Source organism: Hippopotamus amphibius, chromosome 4 (genome assembly GCF_030028045.1).
Source record: "Hippopotamus amphibius kiboko isolate mHipAmp2 chromosome 4, mHipAmp2.hap2, whole genome shotgun sequence".
In the NCBI taxonomy this organism is placed as follows: Eukaryota; Metazoa; Chordata; class Mammalia; order Artiodactyla; family Hippopotamidae; genus Hippopotamus; species Hippopotamus amphibius.
The window spans coordinates 167,838,519-167,856,297 of NC_080189.1; positions in this window are offsets into that span (position 1 = coordinate 167,838,519).

Below are 17,779 nucleotides of genomic sequence, written 5' to 3' on the forward strand. Positions count from 1 at the left end.
GAGCACTACTTCAGTCATGAAATAATCATAAAGGAATTATGCAAATGTGCCAAAATAATGTCATACATGCTAACATTCAATTAATTCCAATTCACTCTGAAGAGAACATGAGATCAGACTCTGTTTGGGGAGAAAACATGAAGAAAGACATTTAGAATTCATGCATAAGAACCTGCCTGATCATACAATTTGTGAGTGCATTAAGAAAACACAATCCTAGCCAACCTCAAATTAGATCATTCTTCAGGAAGGAATTAGCTGACCTGTCTGATAGGACATGCACAGACAATTTTGAAAATATATATTCTTTTATCTACAAAGATTACTCATTTAATAATGGTTACTACATGTCAGATAGAGTTCTAATCACTTACATGTATTATCCTAATTTTATTTACATAATAACCTTGTGAGATCCTATTATTTTTCCCATTTTACAGATCAAGAAACTTAAGTACAAAAAGGTCAGGTAACGTGTCCCGGGTTACAAAGCTGTTGAGAGCATGTTTTTAACCACTCTGCTATAAGATTTAAAAATTTCAGAATATCAAGCCTAGGATATATTTCAGACATTATTTTTGCAAATTACTCAAACTTCTACAGATTACACAAAATCGAGCCTCGCATGTTAATGACTTGCTTGAGGTCATATAAAAGACTCTGCCTCCTGGCTCCTAGCTGAAAGCAACAGCTTTGGCAATTTGACTTCACTCATTTACCCATTCACACGGGTCAGTGTTGCGATATTCCATAATTTGGATTATAGCTTATTAGGAAAATACTCTCTCTCTGCTCCCAAAGTAGTTTCTAATGGTATTTTCTATGCATAGTTTTAGAAAAGATAATTCTATGACTAACAGTCTTTTTTGCAATTTGAACAAGTGAACCTCATTACATGAATGAGTCACAGTTTGCAAAGACTAACACTAGAAACTCTGACTCCTGTTTGTCTTGAAATCTTTATACAGAAGAATTAAGACATCATATGACAGCTATCTATTAGTCTCACTCTTCTCCCCACACCACCCATAAAATCCCCATTATTTGAACCTTTCTCTTCCAAATTATTGTGGGTCTCAGGCCTGACTTAGAAGTGGTTTATAATCAGATAGGGTAAAGTAAATATTATTAACTGAAGAATAATAGGGTCCAGAATATAATATTATCTTTTCCCCACCTAAAGTTACAATTTCAATAACATTTGCTCTCTTAGATTACAAGAAAAAAATGCCCGAGCAAATATTCTCAAAAAGTTAATATTGGTAGTATTTAAATGCATTTTTTTTTAAAATTTTGGTCTTCTACTCAGAAATCACAGGGCTTTCAAATAAATTTTCATGTGTGATGTATGATGTCATCTACTGATGATTATGAGAAATATGTCTCCTTCCTAACATAATATATACTTATTAAGAATCAATGAAGTCATTTACTGATATAATAACTAAATAATTCATTTTTCTTCTTTCTCACTGGACACTGTATTAGTCAGGAAAGGTTGGATTTTGCTGAAGTAACAAATTAATCCCCAAATCTCATTATATTCTTATCACATAATCTAAAGCACATTGTAAAAGTGAGGGTGACTCTGTTCCACAGAGACACTCAGGAACTTGGGCTGACAGAGGGTTTACATCTTAGGATACCTAAGACATGTGGCTTCTAGTGTTGCTACAGCAGGAGAAGAGAAAATGAGAATACACACCCACTGTAAATTATCTCAGACTGAAAGTAACACAGCAGGATTTCTATCCATGCCCATTGGCTAGATTAACTCACATCATCTCAAACTAACTCTAAGGAAGACTGAAGATTAAAGGGAAGCACATGACGTATTTGGCAGACAGCAGTCATTTCCATTGGTGATTGAGTAATGGCCAAAGGATGGGCTTTGATGTGCTTAGTGAAATTGATATCAGAGCTCTCCTATTTACTTACTTGGATAAATTTCATAATCCCTGTGTCTCATATTCTAAAAATGAAGGTAACTGTTTTATGAACTTTGTAGGGTTTTTGTGATCTTTAATGGAATGATGCACAAAGAGTGTTTAGCAGAAGATCTGTTACAGAGTAAGAGCTCAGTAATATTAATTAATTAAAAAACCCCATCTGACAAATATTTATGACCACCCACTAGAGAGCTAAGGACTGCAGGAGGAAAACAAAGGAAATACAGCACCTGTCTTCATGAAAATCCTAGTATATTACAGGAGAAAGATTTAAAAGTGCTCATTTTGATTCAATAACAACTAAAGGTTTCCTATCAGGAGAACAAGAAGAAAATGTGAACCTGCTTCAAAAGGAGAAAATAACAAAACCAAAACAAAATGTCCTTAAGCATATTTAAGAGAGCAACAGTCTCTGAAACAAGGATTCTCATTCTCAGAAAAAAATCATAAGTGAAGTTCATAAAATTGAAGATATGAGAGGGTCCCTCCCCCTTTCTGTAACTGAAATAAGTTTATGTGGGGAATGTGAGAATTAGGTGGCATTCATGGGTACAATTAAAAAAAAGACCTATTTCATTTGTAAAAGTCAAATATGTTTGTCTCACATGCTAACAGATTGAATAGTTAGTTATTAACAATAAAATTTAGTGCCGTAGAGATCTGCTTATAATGGTGGGGACTTTTTTTTTTTCTTCCTCATAATTCAAGGCCAGCCTATTGAACCAGGTCTAAATACCCCCATCCTAAAAAAATAAATCAAAACAAAACAAGAACATAATAATAAGGAGTGAAAAGAGATGAAAAGAAAGAACAAGAGCTCTGAAACTGTGATGTTTTCTAAGGCTATAGATTGAGTTATATAAACTTTATAATTAGTCTTTAGAAGAAAATCCAGGTCAAAATTTACTTCAATTAACCTCTCGAGTGTCTCATTAATCAAAACCTGCTTAAAGTGATTTTCTTATTCTCAACACAATGTGATGTGAAATATACTATGTTTATAAATCCCCACTGTTTGCTATAGCAATGTTATAGCAAATTTTTGCTTATTTCTGTCTTTGTTTCTGTTTATGTGGTTGGTTTGGGTTTTGTTTATCTCTTTGCTTTATCTTTCAAGATGTTTATAAGGAAAGAATTACCTGCTTATTTCATGGTGTTTACCTTTCTGTTTACTAGTCCACTGCTTTAGGAAATATGAGATACATACAGAAAGGAAAGTTAGTTTAAATTTAAAATGTGTAAGTCATGGTAGACAAGCAGCTCAGAGATTGTATCAATCCTATTACAGTCACTGACAGATTTGGAGAAAGAAAAAAAAAAAGAATCAGATCAGGACATTTGGAATCTGCCCACCATTCGCTCCCAACATATATTCAGTTAGATATGACTGAAACAGTAATTACAGAACTTTCTCAATCTGTCCATCACTTTACTCAACAGTAGCCACAAGGATAAAAATGACACATCTATAGGTCATGATAATTTTAAAGGAAAATGTATTATGGTGCATTCTGGGTAAAATATGCAAATTAGCAAGACAGCAGAGATAATTAAATTTTCTTAAATCAGAATAAAATGACCTTCTTTGATTGAACCCCTTTTTTGGGGGAGACACAAATTCACTGCGCTCTTTGTTATAAGAGCATGCCTTGTAATAAAGTCAAGTTTGACAGATGAGAAGATTAAGAAGCCTGAAGATTTATAACAGGAAAAAAAAATGAAGAAATAAATTGAGGTGAAGAAGATGCTAGATTCATGATATATGCCTCCTTCTCCTCTGTATTATTTCAGTTGTTTTGATAATTCATAGGTGCTGTTAATTAAATTTATCAGAGAATAGTATAAATGTAAGGAAAGAGGTCAGAAGAAGTGATAATGCTTATTAACTGGAGGTGGATCTGTGATAATATTTACACTTTTAATGAAAATAGATATGCTTTTTTTTGTTATTTACATTTTCACTGTGACATGACACTTATTAAAATGTTTGGAAATTCAGAAGGACTCAATATTTATAGAATCATTGACTAAATAAAAGAATAAAGTAAATTATTATAGTATACTAATTCTATTTCTCATTCCAGACTCAATGTAAACGTCTGTGCAATATTAGTGCCAACTAGTGCCACCCACATTGTTATTTTCCTTTAAGCTAGATAGATTTGTCAGTGAATTATTGGACTTGGGTGATTAAAATAAACATTTGAAATCTTATTTGGTCACAGGTGTATATTAAATATTTTAAAGTCAGTTATCTGCCTACCTTGTCCACTGCACTGATCCCCTTTGTTTTAAGTTATAACTAGAAGTGGGGTGTGCGCATACACGTGAGTGTGCAGGTGTGTGTGTGCGCTCACATGCGTGTATGAACACATGGTTTTCCTGACTGGACATCCTTTGATTTGACAAACCTTGTTTTTCCTGCCGGACAATCCTACCTGCACTGTAATCAGGAGATTAATTTGGCTTTTAATGTCAGCAATATGCCTGTAAAATGAGCTTTGGGTTATAAATCAGTGTTCCTATTCAGAATTACCAATTAGAAGATCTGTGACTTGGGAACAGTAATTTCATTTCTCTGGGCCTTGTTTTTCTCGTCAAAAATAAGGATGTAATAATCTATATTTACTCTCAGTACTGTCCACAGCTATTCTGATATGCAAAGAAATTTTAGGCTCTAAAGAGCTATAAAATATGTGAGAAATCTTTAAATTAGCCATTAGGATTTCAGTGAGCTTATTTGAGAAACAGTTCTACTGGATCTGAGAAAACATCTAGTTCTGTATCCAGGGGTTTGCCAATGAAGATGTAGAGGGCAAGGCAGTGTAGTGGCTGCTGTACAAAAGGGGGGACTGTCCTCTGTCACCCCATTTGGTGACAGTCACGACCTGCCAAACCTTCCTCTCCTTTTAGTCACCTCTTCCTGAAAGTATATATTCTAGGAGACCCTTCCGAAATTAAAAAAAAAAAAAATTCTAGGGAAAAAAACCCCTCAGAATTTGATAATGCAAATTGAATGTCAAGTTAAATGAAGCAAGGGTCAGGAGAAGGTTCTACTCAATAAGGACATTTCACTGTCTTGGTTTTGGTACACACTTTCACTTCATTTTCTACAGATATCATGGTTTTGAAGCCATGGCCCTAGGTAGTTCATCTCTATTTGCACTGTGCTTTCCCATTTTATTTTTTCAAATAGCTCACTCTTCTCTAGACCCCAATATTCAGCCCGCTAGCCAGGAGTAAACACTAAACTTCATAGTCAGTAGAGTTCCAGTTTACCTGTGAATCCCTTGACCTGGGGCACAGATATCCTTAGAACTAGTCTTTTCCAGTTTTCTGAACCTGATAGCCTGCTAAGTACCTCCTACCTGTCATTCCATCTATCTACATTTACCTCTAGATCTTTAGCATGTTCCTAGTCTTTATTTTCTAATGGGCATGCCCTTCTCTTAGACTTAGTTTCCTTTTCCTCCTCCAGTCTCAATCATATCATGCTTAGTTAACATTTCTTATTGAAATTGCATTTTATCTCTACTCTGCTCTCTTTTTAATTCACTCTATTATGCTCACTTTGCCCCCAATCACATTTTATCCTAATTTCCCATCCCTTTCGACTGATCTGTGTGGCAGATTCCCAACTATTTCCTGCCTGAGTCTAGCCTGAGGTAATTTAGTTCTGTCTGATTTGATTTTAAGCTTAAGACTATTCTTGTTGATGAAGTTTATGACATTGTATTATAAAGAAAAGGAACTACCTGATGTGCAAATTAGTAAAAAGAAACTAATTCCATTTCTTTCTCTCTAAGGTGTTAACACACAACCAATCCTGGATAGTATTTTTATAAAGATGTTTTAATCTGTATAAATTGGATACTTATTTTTACTGATGATATTGGTAATTTAAATATATACATAATTTCTTGAGGGCAAGGGCCACGTATTATCTTTATAGCCTCAATAATGAAAATTAATTAGATTATCAGACAATTCGTATATTCTTTCTTTACCATATCTTGGATAATTGGATCTATCTTCTTTTCTTGGGTTATGATGATTTTATTAACTTATCAATCTTGATAAACAATGCATGCTACCCAATCCATTCCATCATTGAGCTCTTACTTATGCCAAACTTTTTCTAAGCACTTGTAGAAAAGTGATTAGTGGTTTACCATTTTCCTGTTCCTTTTTACTTCTACATTTTCACCTACTCTTACCATGTGACTAAATTATAGCAATTAGAATGTTGTTGAAAATGATATACGCACTTAAAAGTCTCCAGTGCAATTCTCTGTGTACTTTCTCCTCCTTTTTATCAGTGATATTCAGAGAGTGGAGGGTGGACCTGAAGACCTGAGTGATGGCAGAACCACTAGATGGAAGGGACTTGGGTCCCTGCAAGACTGTGTAGAGCAGATTCACCAGCATTCCTCTACCTACATTGGACTATAATGTGAGTGAGAAAAAAATCCATCCTATGTTAAGCCACTGAGCTATCTGGACAATTTGTAAGAGCAGTTGATCTACTCTGAATACAGCACTTTATTATACAAATTCATTAAATTGTCATATCAAGATGATGAGGGAGCATTAGATTTAGCGGAAACTGAGGAATTCCTGTAGGGACTTGAGTATGCTAATGTTAAATAGAACCAAGTGAGACATTCTTATTGTAGAGAGACTAACATCTACTTCCAAATTTCTAGATTATGCCATTTATGGGATTGCATCTGAATCACAGAAGGCACAGCGAAAAGAATTTAAAAATGTGTAAAGTTAGTAAATCAATGATACTCTGCTAAAATACTTCAGTGGATAAGTGCTCTCCTTCAATGCCATAGGGTTATTTGATAGGAGGTTCTTATTGATGTGTTATAAGGAAAGAAAACTGGAGTTACCTGTGTTCATTCTTTTCTGGAAACGTTACTCAGGTAGAGGTAGACAAACAGACGACAAGCCAGCTGCTTAATCTATCTCTTTCATACTGCAAGGAGGTATTTATGCACATCTATTTATTAAGGCCATCAATGAAACCAATATATTTTTTAAAGTTTGGCAGTCAGTTCTTGGTCCTTCTCCTGCTTGATCTATCAAGAGCAGTTGACATAGCTGATCATCTCATTCACTTTCCTCACTTGGCTTCCAGGGCAGCAGTTTTCTTTCTCTGACTCTCTCTGCTTTTGCCTACATCACTGGCCATTCATTTTTTTCTTCTTTACAGTTCCTTCTTATCTTTCGGATACCTTAAAATGAGAGTGCACCATAGGGCATGGTCCTTGAAAATCTCTCCTGTCCCCTTATAATCTCACACAGTCTCATAACTTTAAATCCCATCTATAAGCTGAAGACTCACATTTACATCTTCCTTCTGATTCTTCCCCACCTCTTCTTTTGTTCCCCTAAGTTTATTGAGATATAATTCATAAATAATACATGAGAAAAAAAGAGAAATGACAACTCTCCTCTTCTAGTAACTCAGGCTAAAACCATGGTGATTTCCTTGCCTTATTCCCTTCCCTAACACCCACTTTCAATCAAGTCCTCTTCATTCTCTCATCAACATTTGTGAAGAATCAGACTACTTTTCCCATCTCCACTTCCAAAAGTGGACTTCACTTAAAAGTAATAAAACTTAAGCTTCATGGCCCCCCTTTTTTTGTACAGGCCCTTTCTATCCCTCTGGGAACTCAGGAGAAAGTAATCTAGCCATGTGCTGGAGTGTAGTGTGCAGTCTCCGCTATAATACACCCCAGGGATGGACCTGAGGCTGGGAAGAGAAGGCAACATGCTGGCAGCACTACTTACTTCTATAATCACCAAGTCCAGAGTGACACTTGCTCCTGGTTGACCTTACCAGTATCTGGACTGTATCACTCACACCAAAGGGAAGGCTCTCATAGCATCATGGCTCTTCTATCTGCTGGATGACTGTTATGACCGGGGCTCACCCAACCCCCAGGAAATGACCCTGTGGTAGCAATAGTCAGTGGAAGTAAGGAACCGTAGCAGGTAAAAATTAAGCCAAGGCGAACCAATGTTTGGGGCAGTGGATTTCTCCAGGGATCAAGGAAAAGAGATGAATTATAGGGCAGGAGCTTCAGAGGGCTTCCATTCATCAGCAGGCATAGCCTCAGCAAGAACCGCAAAGGAAGTTGTAAAATTGAAAGTTATCTTTCTACACTGTCAAAAATAAAAGACAATTTTGTTCAAGCAAGCTTGCACAGAAGAACAAGTTTTGATTTTTCGATGAGAGAATTATCTTTCTATTCTCTCTACCATAAAATTGTTACATTGTTACATGAAGAGGTGATCAAGGAAAATGCATTTAGACATGCAAGGAAAAAGCAGCATGGAAGTATATCAGGCAGCTAATAATAATAGCAATCATAATTTATAAATTCTAAGACTTTTATGATGCCTGTGTTATTTGTTAGCTTTTTAGCGTTTGTAATGTCTTATTTTTTGAGAGGGCTCCACAACACCCAGGTCTGCTCCTCTGAGTTGCTATCACCTTATTCCAGATGTCCAGCAGTCTCTAACCTGGATTAACTCAGGAGCCTCGGAGCCTCCCTAATTTGACCTGGACCCCTCTTCAGTTAATTCATAGAAGAGCAGTCAAAGTGCTCATTTTAAACTGCAATCCAGGCCATGACCCTCTTCTGTTTGAAACCTGCCAATCACTTCCTGTCTTGCTCAAAGTCAAGGCCAAAGCCCTCACACTGGCCTAGCTCTTTGTCCCATTTAACTCTCTGACCTTATCTGCCCTCTCTCTCCTCTTGCTCATTCAGCCTCAGTCAGGTTGATCTCTTTACTGTTCTGGGAATGTGACACGTTCCTGCCTTGAGAACTTCTTACATGAATCCCTCTTCCTGGGAGATTCTCCCCAAGATAATCATACAGCCTTTTTCCTGACCTCCTTAGGCTGCTTGTAAATGGCAGTGTTTCAGTGAGAACTCCCTCATCATCCCATTTAGAATTGACTCTTCACACCACACAGGAACATCTTCTCCCTCTCTGCTTTGTTTTTCTGCATTCCATTATCATCTTCTAAAACACTCTAGGGATTTCCCTGGTGGTCCAGTGGTTAAGACTCCACGCTCCCAAGCAGGGGGCCTGGATTCAATTCCTGGTCAGGGAACGAGATCCCACACATTGCAACTAAGAGTCCACATGCTGCAACTAAAAAGATCCTGCATGCCACAACTAAAGATCTTGCATGTGGCAACAAAGATCCCACATGCTGCAACTAAGACCCGGCACAGCCAAATAAATAAATAAATAAATAAATAAATAATTTAAAATAAATAAATAAATAGAAGTCTTTATAGTTAAAAAAAAACACACCCTAAAGTCAGCTTACTTATTTATTCATCACCATTTTCCCCTCATTGCTCTGTAAAGGCAGGGTTTTTTATCTGGTATATTTACTACTATCCTCTCTTCCAATATCCAAACAATGCCTGGCACATAGTTGGCCCTCAATAAATGTTTTATGCATTCATGAATGAATAAATGATTGGATGAATGATTTATGTGTCATGCATTCTTGCAGACCAGAGTTTAGAGATAGAAATATCTCCTCAATTATTGCTCTGGTTCTAAGTGTGACAGAAGGTCATTAAAGGTTTGTGAGTGGGTGAGTAACATCATGAGATCTTTGTTTATGGAGGATGGTTATGGAAGTGTTGCTGAAAGTGATATGGTTGGAGTCAGACTAGAGACAAGCAGACCAGCTATTTAGGAGTAACGCAGGAATGGTCTGCACTAAGATAACAGGAATAGATGCTGTAGTGTTCAGCACATTGATGCTGAAATTTTCATGAATGATTTTCTGGGGATTTTGAGGGGTCTTTTTTGCTCTTAACCCAAATATTTGACCTTGTGTGTAGGTCATAAAATTAAAATTGAATAACCAAAGCGTATCCAATGATACCTGAAGAATTCAAATCTAGCATTGTTAAGGTGACATGCCTTCAGGATTTTTCTTCCAGAATGGAAAAGTTTACAAAATAAACATACACTTGTTACCAAAAATTTAACCTTTGAGGAAGGTTAAATTATTCTCTGTGGAGAATACCACCTTAGCATTCATCGTGAAAGCACATCCGTCAATTTCATCTACCTGTAAAATAGCAGAGCATCTTATTACATGAGATAGAAAAGAGTGACAGTAGGAACAGTAGGTGTTTCTTCACCCTTCATTCCAAATGTTTGTGGGCATCCCCTCCCCAAAACTGAAGATAGCAAATTGCTCTTCACAGACAAAAACACACAAGAAGCTGGAGAAAAGGGAAACCAGATGGAGAGGGAGAAGGAGGGGGTGGAAAGAAATGGAAGCAAAGCAGGCTGACACCTGTTTTCCAGCACAATGATCATTAGAGTTATCGCATGTTATGCCAGAAGCTTTATTTTAAATACCCTGTCTGCTACCTTCTGGGTTAAATAAATAGTTTTGAATGTGCATCTAATTCAAATTGCTTTCCATCACAGTCAGTGACTGCCGTTGAAGTTACAATACTGAGTAGCTTTGAGTTCTTTCAGAAAAACAACAAAGAGGTAAAAGAAATGCTATCCCTATCTTGTTAATTCTGGGATACTCCTTGGTCTTGAATATAAAATCATTATGTTTGATACTTCAATAAATGCTCCATGATAGGGGCAACTATTAGTATTCCAAAATCAACATCATTGTCACCATCATTACATAAGGAAATGAGTAATAGGTTAGGAGAGGCAATAATTTAATAGATTAGCACTGGTCCCAAGAGGATTTCTCAACATGAGGCTAGAGATTAATCTTCAAATGCAAATTTCCGAATATAAAAGCCATACTTATGTCAACTAATTTTTTTAAAACAAAAAGTAATGTGTTGTGCTGACACAACTATTTCGAGAAATATATAGCAGTGTTGATAATTACAAGGTCCATCTATATATAGCAAGGATTTTTTTCAAATTAGTTTTTATTGATTAGTAAATATTCATATGCTTCACTGTTATTGCAATAACTATTATATGAAAGCAATAATTATTATATGAAAGCAATAATCTTTGCTGAGCACAACTGTTGGATTCTCTTTTTTCTTGATCTTTATATGTTTATTGCAATGAACATATTGATGATCTGGAAATGTTAAGTTCTTACTGTGCTAACGCTTGTGTTTCTAAACTAGTTTGTTGATATAACCAGTAGCTATAGAATTTATTACAGGCTCTTAGTGTAACTGCTCATTTTCAGGCTATTGATAAATATACATTTAATTTGAAAAGTATATTCTCAAATGCAAATGAGCAATGCTATAAGAATATATTACTATGACATAAATAAAGAGCTGTAGTCTGCCCCATTACTATTTTTTGTTAACTGTGCAGATTTACTTTATGGACCTAACAACAGTGTCCTTACATACAAAATGGGAATAATATTTGGTAATTATATAATTAGTTGCTATCCCACCACCCCTCCTCACCAAAGAAAACAATTACACAATCTGGACATAATACCAAAAACAGTATGCTGGACAATGATCAGCAGCAGACAGACTCTGGTGGGGAGGACCTGCTCTGGGAGAGGGGGAATTATATAAACAGAATTCCCAGTCCTATGGTTATAGCCTGGGGCCAAGGTTAGTTCTCATGGTACAAGCAGAATGTGTGCTGCTGGTAGTAGATTAACTGCACAGAAAAGTGAAGCCAGGGAGGCTATGGCTCCTGAAGAGAGCAGGTTGTTCCTGAAAGGTGATCATATATTCTATCATGGACCCCTGAATTACACATATATGGTACACACTGAAAGCAGCTGAGCTAAGGACAAAAGACTTGGTCTGAGATGGGTTTCCACCCAAGAAACAGTTTACATTTCAAGTCTATCTAAAATAATGACCTGCTAAACAAGAGATGCAATATTAATCAGAGACAATAACAAGTTCTGCATAGAGTGCAATTAAAAATTACTCAATATATAGAAGGAATCAGGAAAATGAAACAATTTTCAAGAGAAAAGAAAACTGGCTCAGAAATGTCTTATATGTTGAAACTAGTAAACCAGAGTTTTAAAGTGGCTATTAGAGTTCACCTCAAAGAAGTAAAGCAGGTATGCTCACATGAATAAAACTATAAGAAGTCTCAGCAGAGTAATATTAGCAATATAACATAGAAGAAATAAATGGAAATTCTAAAACTATAAAAAACACACATGAAATTAAATTTTACTGAATGGATTTAACAACTGAATGGAAATGGTAGATGAAAGATTTCAGTGAACTTGAAGATAAAATAAAAACAAGTATCTAAAGTGAAGAAAAGAAAAATAAAGATGATAAAAAAAAGCAAAATAGAGCTTCAGGGATCTTTTAGATAATATTAAGTAGTCTAAGTGCATGTCTTTAGAGTCCTAGAAGGAAAGGAGAGAGAAAATGAACCAAAAGAAAAATGAAGAAATAATGGTCGAGGAGTTCCTAAATTTGACTAAAGACAGAAATTTCCACATATAATATTTTGAAAGGCAGATAAATACAAAAAAGTTGTGCCTCAGCACATCACAGTAAAAATGTTGACAGCTCCACCCAGTCCCCTACCCCCCTGAGAAAAGCCAGATCTTGAAGTCAGCAAGGGAGAAATGACACATTACTTAAAGTGTATAAATGGGATCAATGGTTTGATTAATGATTGACTTCTCATCAGAAACATACGTAATCACTGCAGCATAAATAATGAGGAAGATGAACCTACATGGTTGCAGGTTTTGCATAGTTTACGTGAAATTGTACAATGAGTACTTTAATCCCTAATGCCAACAATAAAACTCTGATAAGAGAAGCAGAGCTAAAAATTGGCAGGAAAATTAAAATGTTATTCAAAAGAAAATGTCAAATAATTTTAAAAAGGCAGAAGAGAGTAATAGAGGAACCAAATGGGAGATACAGAAAACAAATAATGAGAGTAGATCTGATTCCAAACATTTATATTAAATGTTCACAAACAAAAACTATGACTGAAATGTAGGAATTGTCAGAATGGAGTAGAAAACAAAAAACGAGATCTGGAAATATGGTTTCTATAAGAAAACCACTTTATAGGTGGACCCAGGATGGCAGAGTAAGAAGATCCTGTGCTCATGACATCCCACAAACACACAAAGATTACAACTATTCACAGAACAACTATCTATGACAATGACCTAAAGACTAGCAGAAAGGTTTTCCACAACTAAAGATATAAAGAAGGAACCACAATGAGATGAGTAGGGGGGTGGAGATGTAGTATAGTCAAGGCCCACACCCCTAGACAAGCAACTCACTAGAAGTATAATTGCAGAGGTTTTCCTCAAGGAGCAAGTGGTCCAAGCTCCACTTCAGGCTCCCTAGGCTGGGAATCCTGCTAGGGAATCCCAGGGAAGACAAGCCCTGGAGTTGCCTGGCTTTGAAGGCCAGTGGGGCTTTCATATAGGAGAGCTAAATGGCTGTAGGAAACAGAGACTGCTCTTAAAGTGTACACGCAAAATCTCACACGCTCCAAGTCCTAGCACAGGGGCAGAAGTTTGAGAGGATCCTGGGTCAGACCCACCTGCTGATCTTGGAGAGCCTGCCAGGGAGGCAGGAGGCAACTAGGACTCCCCTGGGGATATAGACAGTGGCAGCAACCATTTTGGGGGGTTGTTTTACCACCAGAACACCAGTGCTGGCAAGCACCATTTTGGAGTCCCCTCTTTAGCCTATTAGCACTAGGACCTTACCTTCCCACCAGTAGGCTGGCACCAGCCCTGGGATCTCCCTAGTACACACACATTCAATGTACCAGCCCTACCCACCAGAAGTCCAGCAACCACCACATGAGACAGGGCTCTGCAGCTAACTGGATGGGAACCAGCACCACCTATCAGTGCACCCACAGTAGTCAACCCCACCACAACAGAAAGGCCCATATAGCCCACACATGGGATACCCCTAGAGCATATAGCTCTGGTGACCAGAATGGAGTGTGCTGCTGGGCCCCATAGGATGAATCCTACATTAAGTGCACTTTTCCAAGATCAGGAAACATAACCAATCTGCCTAATACATAGAAATACAAACAAAAAATTACGCAAAGTGAGGAAACAGAGGAATATGGAATAAGATAAAGCCCCAGAAGGAGAATTAAGCAAAGTGGAGATGTAATCTACTTGATAAAGAGTTCCAGGTAATGATTATAAAGATGCTTAAGAAACTCAGGATGAGAATGTATGAACACAATGAGAAGTTTAACAAAGAGAAAATACAAACAGGAACCAAACAAAGCTGAAAAGATATAATAACTGAATTAACAAATACAGTAGAAGAAATCAATAATAGGTTAGGTGATACAGAAGCATGGATTAGTGAACTGGAAGACAGAGTAGTGGAAATTACCCAAGCTGAACAGAAAAGAGAAAAAAATTTTTTTTTTTAATTTTCTTTTAAAGAGGATAGTTTAAGAGACCTCTGGGACAGCATTAAATGTATCAACATTTGCATTTATGGGGATCCCAGAAGAAAAGAGAAGGGGGGCAGATAACTTATTTGAAGAAATAATAGCTGAAAACTTCACTAACCTGGGAAGGGAGACAGACATCCAGATCAAGGAAGCACAGAGAGTCCCAAACAAGAGAAACTCAAAGTGGTTGACACAAAGACACATAGTAATTAAAATGACAAAAATTAAAAATAAAGACAGAATCTTAAAAGCAGCAAGTGAAAAACAACTAGTCACATATAAAAGGACTACCATAAGACCATGAGCTGATTTTTAAGCAGAAACTTTACAGGCCAGAAGGAAACAGTACAATATGTTCAAAGTGATGAAAGGAAAAAAATACACAACAATGGATACTCAGCAAGTCTATCTTTCAGATTTGAAGGAGAGAGAAATAATTTTATAGACAAGCAGAAGCTAAAAGAGGTCAGCACCAAGTGACTTTACAAGAAATGCTACAGAGACTTCTATAAGGGGAAAATAAAAGGCCACAGCTAAAAATATGAAAATTTTGAGAGGAAACATCTCATTATTTAAGGCATCCATACATTAAATGTCATAGATCAACCACTTATAAAGCTAGTAGTAGGAAGGTTAAAAGCCAAAAGTATTTAGTAAAATCATTTATGTTACTATATGTAGTTAAGGGATATACAAAACAAAAAGATGTAAAATATGATGTAAAAACATTAAACATGACAGGTAAAGGGAGTAAAAATGCAGGGTTGTAAATACATATGTTATATATATTTATAATTATTATAAATTATATATGAATATATATATTTTAAATATATGTTTATAAATATTGTGTGTAAATTGGTACAGCCACTATGGAAAACAGTATGTAAATTCCTCAAATAATTAAAAATAGAATTGCCATATCATCCAATAATCTCACTTCTAGGTGTTTACCCAAAGAAAACAAAAACAACTTCAAAAAGATATATGCACCACCCCTGTGCTCACTGCAGCATTATTTACAATAGCCAAGATTTGGAAGCAAACTAAATGTTCATTGATAGATGAATGGATAAAGAAGGTGTTATGTATGTATACACAATGGAATATTACTTGGCCATAAAAAAGAATGAAATCTTGACATTTGGGAAAACTTAGATGGATCTGGAGGGTATTATGCTAAATGAAATATGTCAGAGAAAGACAGATAACCTCTGAGTTCACTTATATACAGAATCTGAAAAAACAAAACAAACATAACAACACATAAACAGACTTATAGCTACAGAGAACAAGCTGGTGGTTACCAGAGGGAAGGAGGGATGTAGGAGTGAGTGAAATAGGTGAGGGAGATTCAGAGGTACAAACTTCCAGTTGGAAAATAAATGTCACAGGGATGTAATGTACAGCATAGGGAATACAGTCAATAATATTGTCAGAACTTTATATGGTGACAGATGGTAATTAGACATGGTAATCATTTTGTAATGTATAAAAATATTGAATCTCTATTTTGTACATCTGAAAGTAATATAATATTGTAAGTCGAGTATACTTAAATAAAAAAGATATTTTAAATGTTAAGACCTCAACTAGGTTTAAATTCAATGGATGGAAAAAACTATACTAAGCAAGCAAAAATTATAAAAAGGCTGGAGTCACTTTACTGATATCAAGTAAAATAGATTTTGAGGCAAAATGTATTATTCAAGATAGAGGACTATTTCATAGTGATAAAAAGTATAAATTGACCAGGAAGATATAGTAATCATAAACATGTAAGGGCCTATGAACAGAGCTTCATGCAAGAAGTAAAAACTGAAAGAATCAAAGGGAGAAACAGTTAAGTCCACAGTCATAAATGGCTATTTTAACACCCTTCTCTCAGCAGTTTGAAGAAATAGACAAAAAAAATCAGCAGACTTAGAATATCTGAAGAGTACTACAACTAATTTGATTTAGATGTCCCTACTCCTTGACGTAAATGATACCCATATCCCCAAAAGGCAACCTACATATTTTTTGTGTGTGTAATTTTAAAGGACTGACCATATGTTCAAGAAAAATATCCTTAATAAATTAAAACATCTTGAAAGCATAGAGAAAATATTTTCTGACCAAAATTAATGTAATTAAAAGTCAATAACAGGAAGATAACAGGAAAACTCTAAATATTTGGAAAATAAATAACACACTTCTAAATATTCCATAAGTCAAAGAGGAAATCATTAAGAAACTTTGAATTACATGGTAATGAAAAACTGAAATGCAAATTAGTAGGGTGCAGCTAAAGCAGTACTAAAAAGAAAATATATAATTTTATTTATTTGTTTATTTATTTTACTGGCTGTGTTGGGTCTTCGTTGCTACACACAGGCTTTCTCTAGTTGCGGCGAGCGGGGCTACTCTTCATTGTGGTGCACAGGCTTCTCATTGCGGTGGCCTCTCTTGTTGCAGAGCACGGGCTCTAGGCACGTGGGCTTCACTAGCTGTGGCACATGGGCTCAATAATTGTGGCTCATGGGCTCTAGAGCGCAGGCTCAACAGTTGCGGTGCACGGGCTTAGTTGCTCCGTGGCATGTGGTATCTTCCTGGAGCAGGGATCAAACCCGTGTTCCCTGCATTGGCAGGCGGATTCTTACCCACTGCACCACCTAGGAAGTCCTGAAAACATATAATTTAAAACTTATATATTAAAAAAAGAAAGGCCTAAAATAAATGATCTGGGTTCACTTTAAGAATTATAAAAAGAACAAATTAAACCCAAAATAAATAGAGGGAAGGAGATAAGTAGGCAAGAGTAGAAAGCAATGAAATATAAAACAGAAAAATAATCATGAAGATCAGTAACTAAAACCTGGATAAATTTATAAACCTCCAGACAGACTCATTAGTAACAAAGGAAAGAGGAAAAAAATTACCAATCAGAAAAAAAGAGGATATCAGTAGAAATTCTATAAACATTAAAGATAATAAGGTAATATTACAAATAAATGTATGACACATTTGACAACCTAGATGGAATGATAATTCCCAGAGTAAATTGAAACTGAAATATCCATATATAAATTTAAAAATTATGTTCATAATTAAAAGCTTTCCCATAACTCCAGAACTAGATGTCTGTACTGATGAATTCTTTCAAACATTCATGAAGAAATAGTACAAATCTTACACAAACTGTATCAGAAAATTTGAGAAGGAACACCTCTCAACTTATTTTTTCATACCAATATTGCCCTGATTAAACAGAATTTTAAAGACATTAGAAAGACATAAAATTATAAACCAATAATCTTTAGGAACTTAGTTATCAAGCTTACAAAATTTTAGCAAAGATTCAACAATCTATAAAAGGGATAAATATATCATAAATA